The sequence below is a fragment of the Ambystoma mexicanum genome, chromosome 5p, assembly GCF_040938575.1.
Source record: "Ambystoma mexicanum isolate Mex_15411 chromosome 5p, UKY_AmexF1_1, whole genome shotgun sequence".
In the NCBI taxonomy this organism is placed as follows: Eukaryota; Metazoa; Chordata; class Amphibia; order Caudata; family Ambystomatidae; genus Ambystoma; species Ambystoma mexicanum.
In genome coordinates this window covers 116,044,354-116,052,081 of record NC_090930.1, presented here as the reverse complement: position 1 = coordinate 116,052,081, position 7,728 = coordinate 116,044,354, and positions in this window count along the sequence as shown.

Genomic DNA, 7,728 nt, shown 5'->3' with positions numbered 1-7,728 from the left:
AGTGCGATCACATCGACTAGTTCACTTCACACACATATCATTTCAACTCCATTGGCTTTTCCTAATCAGTTCTCACTGTTCTTCTTGGCTTTTAAGATACTGGTCCAGGGACCACCCATGTATTCTGGAGGTATGCAATCTTTAGTTGGAGATTCTAGAGTTACCTGTAGGAAAGGTCTATGATGCCTGGCTATGAGAAGGTTTAACCAAGCTAGGCGTTCAAAATAAGCCTTCCACAGACCTAGCTCCTTCATTTTGGAATTTCTTGCCCACATCTACTTAGTCTATTTTCTATTATGGTTGCTCATGTTATTTTAATTTGTATTGTGTTTGGTGTTTTTTAAATTTATATTTAATTTTTATTTTTTTATTTTATATGAGCTTGATTTGTTTTTTTGCATTTAAAAACCATTTGCCTTATTTTGTTTAATACCATATAAGGTTTTTTAATTTTTACATACATTATGTGCTTATTCTGATTTTGTTTTTACAGTTTTTAATGTTCTTGAACATTTATAGTAAGTGTTTAACCAGAGCCAACATTAAGCCAATTCGATGTCCCCTCAACTGCTCCAACCACTACTCTTCTGTGGTTCTTCCTATGTAGTTCTTAGTAATTCCATTCATTAGTTGTGTTCTTATCCATTTCAGGGCAGAATAGTACTAGATGTTTTAATATCTCCGCCTTTTCAGTAAAACATAGTCTGCCGGATGCTTTCAGCTTCTGCTTTGATCTCGCATTGATTAGTTCTACTTTTGGAAATAAGTTTAACCTAAATCTCTTGAATTGGTCTCTGAACAGCCAATTTGGAGATAACTCCAAATATTTTGGTACAGTGTTTATTTTCCTCCATACATTTTTATTTTTTCCATACATCTTTAAGTTTTGCCGTTCATGTTGAGTATTGGTCCAGTCTAAACCATAAGGTTTTCACTTGATCTTATTTGGATTTTCAGTCAACGTTTGGTCATGTTCATCCAAGTCTGCAATGATATCCTGGCAAATTACTCGCTTAGGGTAGTTTCTTTACTCTGTATATCTTTTTTTGCAATGCTGCAACATCACTTTGCTCAGGAGGATCAAGGCATTTTGGATATAGAGACAGCGATTTCCAAGTTAATATTGCCCTTATAGATGGCAGGCCTAACTCCATTCTCAGGGCTTAAATCGGTGTACTGAGAGGAAATTGCATAACTCTTTTCCAGAACGTTCCTTCTATTAACCCCCAATTTTCTGACTGAAACGTGAACACAGATTCTGCCCCATATGATAGAATGGGTATGGCCTTTAGTCGATAGAATTCTATTTAGTGAGAAACCACAGTATCTCTTCATCAGGATTCTGCCTTGATTGTCGAGGTTTTTTGCTTTGACTCTTAGTCTTTCAAGTCTTGGCTTGTTGTTTTTACTAGTGTTTAAACATACTCCTAGGTAGATTATTTTCTCCATTGAAGTGTCAGGAGTTTTTCATTCTTCTTTGGTATTCTTTTTTGATCACCAAATGCCATCACCCTTGATTTAAGTGGATTAACTCTTTTGCTCGTACATAGGTTTGCAGCTTGTCTAATCGGTGCTGTAACCATACTGCTGTTTGGTTTAATAGAACTTATATTTAAAATGTCGGTCCATTATCATCAAATCAATCCTGTAGGGCACCCTACTTTGGGTAAGGAAGCACTTGAAAACACAAAATAAATAATACTAAGCAATGCTACTAGAACCACAAATCGTCCCTGAATGTATCTTGGTCCATTGTGGTTTTGCCCTTTGAGCTGCTGTGGACACAGTGAAGAACAGCGATGCAGTGCAATTAACAAGACAGATCTGCCATTACTTGCCTCAGGAATCTGTGCAACCTGAAGGATTATCTTTATATACCATTTCAGTGGTGGTTCCAGTCCCTGAGTCTACAGATGCTGCAACTGGGTGAATGCCTATGAGACATAACTGATGGCCAATGGCTATGGCTTTGCCAGCAGTGCTTCATCTCATTGATGCAGTGAAAGTTATTTGTGGAGCATAAAACAACTTGCCTGTGGGGCAAGAGGGATGGCTGCTGCCACTGTAACGAATAGTCTTTCTTGGGTGGTTAATACGAGCACAGGCTACTGGGTTGGTCAGTAGTGTGATCCACAATTGTTTGGTACACTTGGCGTGTTATTGTTCCCTCATCACTGAGGGAGGGGAGAAGAATATATGCTTTAGATATGCTTACAGGTGGAATTGTGCCTGGGCAGGCAGTCTTAACTCCAGTCATGCGCGTGCATTTATGCAAACTCATAGACCTTGGCACCATATGACATCACGTTCAACCAGAAAGAGCCTGCATAAAAAGGTAATGCTTTGTAGGCACTTGTTTGTGGAATCAGCCGTGAACACTATGGCATATCCCCTCTCCATGATCATGGGGAGTTTCCTGATCAAGGGCTGTTCACCATTACACATGTGGAAATATACATAAATTAAGAAAGGCCATATTTTCAAAGAGAATTAGAAGGAATTGGTGATTGGCTGACTCCATCCCCAGGTAAAGCCAATAGTTTCTTAAAAAGGATACGATTTTCGCCCACCAATAAATAAAGATAATCTTTGAATATTGTTATCCCTGTCTCCCCATTTAGGTTCTTGAGCAGTCTGTCAATGTTTTCTGTTATTTCATTATTACTGTTAATATTTTTGATAGATACATTTTTATTTTATTCTTTTCACTTTTTGTTTCATTTAACCTGTTCAACGTGTTCACTTTGCTTGTTCGACCAATTCAGTTGATCACATTATTCACTTGTGCAATTTATTATTGTGTTGTTCATACCTTCATTTTATAACCTTCTTCTGCCCTCTGATTTGTTTTCATTGATATTTAAATTATTCGTCTTGACTGAAGAGCACAGTCATTCATTTAAAAAAATAACTTTTTTTGTGTTTATTGTTTGAAAACAAGTTCAACATTAACAAAACATTAAAAACATTGAGAATAAAAAAAGATCATATACAGAAATAATAAATGGATAAGAAGGTCTAGTGCAAAAACAATAACAGGCATAAACAACATAGTTAGTAAAAGCAACATGTCATAGTGTGATTAGTCCTGAGTTAATTATGCCAAAAAACAATGTACTCGACCCGTAAAATAATACGTTTCTGAATAAAAAGAAAAAAAGTAATTCATGATGCAATCAAGATTCCAGGCTTTATGTCCTTAAGAGTGTGTCCTCAGGAGTAGGAGAAGTGTAATTCAGTTCAAGTTATTCCAGATCATTTAAGTTCAGGATGTCAATAAAAGTGACTACTGAGACAACCATTGACGCTTGCATATCCTCAATGCATTTTCCCCAAAAGGATTCTTGGTCCAAACAAACAACTAAATCAAAGTATTTTTGAAAACAACAGTACCTCTTATTTCTCAGTGTAAAACATTATGTGAGCTGCTGTTTCAGAGTTTCAGTTTTACCTGCCGGTTGGTAAAATATACATTCAGTTTCTGTAGCCAAGAGACTTTTCCATTCAAGCAAAACCACCTTGGCGGGAAGAAGGTTTAACAGAACCCCAGATATGTGTCCCTGATGTTGGCAATTGGAAATTTGCTTTCTCATGGGCCTATTTTCAATGGGCAGATTATGAGGGTGTTTTCTTGTCTCACAGCATGTTGCAGCTTTTCTATCTGTTCATTCCAGGATGTCTACCATCACGTGAGTCTTGCAAAAGGTCTTATGCAGCATGTTCTGTCTTTTTTGTCCACTTCATGATTGTATCAGTATCAGCATCTCTCACTCATTCACGTGAGGGCTCCTGGCAGGGCCTTCCTTCTTCATTACTAGTCTTCCACAATTCCATACACAACCTTAACTGCCTGCATCTAAGAGTTGGGGACAATCAGGGTTACTTAATCAATGGCTCACTACTGGATTCTTAAGGGGTGATTTTTTTGTTGGACCAGACCAATTGGGGAAGAAAACACTATGCAGAATGTGGTGTATGGTTGCATAACATCCTCCTCTTGAGAGAAGGGAATGTTGCTTCACCTCCCTGTAGTATATTTAGGTGAAATGAAAAACTCAATGGTTTTTTTGCATTCCCAAAACCAAATTCTTCTCTTTATTCACATTAAAGAAATCTATAACTTTGAAAAAAAATGTCATCAAAATAGGTTGGATTCCATTAGTCAAGAAGAACTACCTTGTATTGTATAACCATTGATACTGCTTTCCCTTGCTGGATGTCAAAAAGTGCAGACTGTTTATTGAAATGATATACAAAATAATTGTTTTGAGCCAGGCAATATCCTTCCTATTCAAACCTATTGCTTCTTGTGATACAAACCATTGGCAAAACAAGCTACGTTGAGAAAATACTGAACACCATTGATGTTTTGCTTTTCAAGTATCAATACCAACAGTCCTATGGGCCTTATTACAAGTTTGGAGGTGTGGGGAAAAACGAGTAGTCATTCTGTTACTGCTGGTTTTTGGTGGTACCAGAATTACGGCAATTTTTACCACATAGCTGAACTACAACTTTGACATTAAAGTTGTGGATTTTCCTACAGCATGAGGCCACATTTCTACTAGCCGTAATTCTGCCGAAATCCACGTATGGACTCTAGAAACAGGAATAAACCCACAGGACCAAGTGGTGGTAAAGGTTAGCAAATTCGGTAGTGAATTTTCGGATTTATGGCCAAATTACAACCAAACTAGTAACACAGCCCTATGTATCTCGAATATAATAATATCTACTAATCAGCTCTGATTCAGCACCTGTCCCACTTCTAACCTTCACCAGATTGCATACTCCACACAGAGGTGCTAGAACCCATTTCGATTGTCTGTCTTTTTAAAATCATTAGAAAAGTAATCAATTGCAGATTCGTAAATAACCAAATCAGTCTATGTTTGAATGAAAGTGTGTGGGGGTGGTAGTTCTGTATTATTACAAGCTAGGTGAGTGGGTGTAATATTCCTTAGCAGTGCCTCCCAAATTCTTCCTGTGTACCACATGTTTGATTCTGATCCCCTTAATTCTATTCAGTTCTTGTGTGTGTCAAAATGACCTCTGCTATGCAAGAGTACAATCGTGAGTAAAGGCTACTCTTCACCCACACTTCTACAAACCAACAGTGATCCCAATCATAAAGATAAAACATGCATAGATAACAGCTAGCATGATGTGGTCACGTGGGCCGAAGGAAGCTTATACTCTTGGAAGGGCAGTAAATGTAAGCCAGTAGCAACCTACACAACAGTGGTACACCCATTCCAAAATAAAAGACTATCCAAGCAAGGTTTTCTAAAGATATGTTCTTTAATTGCACATATCACTATCAAAACCCAGCCCTTTAAAGGAGGACAGAGAAATGTGTAAGGTAATGGTACAGTCATCTGGATACTTAGCATGGAAGGAATACAGGCAAGAAATACAATAATGAGTTCAAAAAGGGTATGTCTGGCAGGGAAATGGTACAAAAGGTGGAGCAGGAGGACAGGACATTTCAAGGTATCTTGTGCCAATGTTAGGCGGTCGAATGGTGGTAAAACAGCCTTCTAGTTGCTGGAGATGCATATGAATTAGGTTCAGGTGCTACTAGGTGTCCCGGGGAAGTGGTGAGCTGGCATCGAGCCGGTACAAAGTGGGTGCTCAGCGTGTTTCAGATGCAGCGTTCAAGTGATAAAAGGCGGATGTCTCACCAGGGGCGGTTAGTTCATCAAGTCAGTTTCACACGCTGGCAAACCTCTGGTTCAGATTTATGAGTGATGCAATGTTTCATTGGCTTGAGTAGAGGTCCAGCGGTTCGAAGCTGTGATCCTGATGGTCCAATGTGATGTTTGAAGAGGTGGAAGTCAAGCTGGTTGTTCAAGCTGAACAGGTGACAGGCACTGCCTGTGGCATTGTGGCCGACAGCTGGTCTTTCAGATGACAAACAGCAGTGGTTGGAAGTTACTGAGTGCAAAAAGCAGCACCAGCTGGTCCCTTTTGTTTGAGTGTTGTGAAAGCATTTCAAATGTGGATCAATAGTTTAATTCAAAGAAAAGATGGATCCTGGCTCTTCTGCCTCTCAGAATGTTGTGAAACCCAATCCAGATGCTCAGGGACAACACAAGTTCTTATTCTCGCTCTCCAACAAGTGGAGGATGACTTACACCTGCAAGGGCCCTTCATCTCTAGTGGCATTCTGGGTACCAGTGCAGATAACAGGGAGGTAGGTATTGCTGCAGCAGCAGCTCACTGTATCCTGGGAGTGAGTAGAATGCAGAGCTTGCTTCTGCCTCTTTCACCTCAATGACTGAGGGCTTTGGAAAGATCAACTCTCCTCAAAGATGTCTAAACTAATTCTTCCTTAAGTCCTGAATGGTCCAAAAGTGAATCAAAGAAGGCGTAAGTTGAAAGCTGCCCAGCTTTAAGGGGGTCCAATCCATGTCTTTCTGACAAGTGATATTTGCCTGGATGCATCATACCCTGAGTGCTATGTGCTACAGGAAGTGTAGGAGACAGAAAAAAAAGAGCGGTACAGAGAAAAGCAAGATGGTGAATGCTTCCCAACCTGTTTCCCAATAGCTATACTATCCCTGCCCCTTCTCAAAGCTTTACATTCAAAAGCCCTTTGGTATGAAACCCCTTGGTGGGTGGCTAGTCCTGTTGTTTTGTACGTGCCTTTTGAATCCAATTTCCCAGGACATCTACTTCTGAGGGCTGTCCTGCTGGAGAGAGTTGTTGCCCAACCCCAAAAAGGATCGAGAGAGATGCAATTTCCACTGGCTTTTGTCCTACAGGTTGCAGCAGAGACAGCCAGTCTAAGGAGGATGGACAGAGCATGGCCATGGTGGACCTGGGACCACGATATTGACATTTGTATGAAACAGTTCAGACTTGGCTTTAATAATCATGTGAACTACCTATCACTACACCTAAAACTCAAATATGGCTTATGTTTAAGATTAAGTTGCCATCAGGATGATAGTTTATCATAATTAACGGTTTTGGGACAGAAGTTCATATTTTAAATGCAGCCTTTGCACTGCAGTGATTTGGAAGTCACAGCAGCTATCAAAAGGGCACATATGGATTTTGACCCTTCTCTGTGCCACTGGAGAGCACGTGCTGTAAATGTAGAAGGGCACTTGTGTCACTGTACATTTGACATAGAGCTTAAGACAAGGGGGGGCTGATTAGTATACCACCCTTTCTGAGATGGAATTACCTGCATCGTTGCATTAATCAATAACAATCAAAAAAGCCATGGCTTCTACATCCTTGCCAGATGGCGATTCCTGACAGCAGCTTCTCAGTCTAGGTATATCACTTTTCATTGCAGCACCTCTTAGAAAACACAGCAGTGCTGCTGGCTACAACCTAATTCGTCAAGCTGTGACATTGCACTTGGAGACAAATTATTATTTAAAAGATGTCATATTTAGTATTCACGCCAGAGAAAACATTACCTAAGTGCAAAAAGCATATTCTTTCTATGAACGTTTGCACAAGTACAATGTTTTCATATTGATCATTATGCATTTTATTAGCAGTATAGAAATTACTGTCCAGGTACAAACAATGTATTGAAAGAATACAGTTTTGCATAAGGGCAATTTATATGTCAATACTAATATAATACAAAATAGCACTTTCTCCAGTGCAAAGATTCTATAATGAGGCTAGTGTATTACTTATATAGTGCCAAGCGAGAGCTTTCAGGGTGTTGCATTTAGCTACCGTATGCTGATCTATTATAGC